We start from the raw sequence: 1180 nt of genomic DNA, 5'->3' as shown, positions 1-1180 counted from the left end.
TTTGCAGTCTCTTGCAAGATGACCTTGTTTGCCGCATGTGTAACATTTCCTCTGTTCCACCCAACCTCTGCCTCTGCCTCTTCCTCTTGAACCACCGCGTCCTCTTCCTCTACCGCTACTGTTGTTTCTCCCTTCACTTTGAGTAGAATCTCTCACGGCAAAAGCTTTTTCTTCACTTTTCTCTTGTGATCTGTTCAATCGATCCTCATGTGCCTGCAGTGACCCCATGAGTTCATCCACAGAGTAGATTGACAGATCCTTTGACTCCTCAATTGCTGCAACTACGTGATCAAATCTTGGAGTGAGACTTCTCAAGATCTTTGCAACGACAGTCCCATCCGTGATCTCTTCTCCGTACGACTTCATGTGATTAACAACTGCTCTTGTTCTCGATAAAAATTCCTGAATCGATTCACCGGATTGCATTGACAGTGTCTCAAACTCCCTTCTCAACGACTGGAGTTTGACCGTAATAACTTTGGATGAACCCTGAAATTCAGTTTTCAGGATCTTCCACGCTTCCATTGAACTTTCTGCTGCTGAAATTCTTGAAAAAACACTTTCATGAAGTCCTTGCTGAATGAAAAAAAGTGCTTTTGCATCTTTCTTTCTATTCTCCCTCAATTTTGCTTCATCATCAGTCTCACTATACCCATCTTCAACCACCTCCCAAAGCTCCTGAGACTTGAAAAGTGTCCTCATCTTGATCCTCCAGAAATCGAAATTCTCACCCTTGAAGACTGGAATCATAGACTGCAATGAGTTGGATCCTGATGAGGCCATTGCTGTTCAAGCCAGAAAGAAGAACCTGGCTCTGATACCAAAATGTTAGAATAAAAACTTTTGAAAAAAACTAGAAGGTGTAAAGAAATAACACAACACAAGAACAAAGTGAACTGATTTTTTTTTTATTCAATAAATCAAAGGACCCACATACACAGACATAACAAAACAAGCTATAAATAGCCACACTCATATAACTGAACTCCTAGAAAACAGAACGACACTTAATAACAATCCCACAAAATGAGGATAACTAATAACAGTTCCTGCAATCATGAGATTTATTACTAATCTCATCAAGACCACTTCCTACTAGCCGTTAGTGATTTGAATCACATTCCTAACAAAAGAAACAAAATGAAATGAAATTTTACTAATCACTTACACTACTACATCA

Source organism: Hevea brasiliensis, chromosome 12 (genome assembly GCF_030052815.1).
Source record: "Hevea brasiliensis isolate MT/VB/25A 57/8 chromosome 12, ASM3005281v1, whole genome shotgun sequence".
NCBI lineage: Eukaryota > Viridiplantae > Streptophyta > Magnoliopsida > Malpighiales > Euphorbiaceae > Hevea > Hevea brasiliensis.
The sequence above is the reverse complement of the archived record's forward strand: the minus strand, read 5'-3'. Positions refer to the sequence as shown.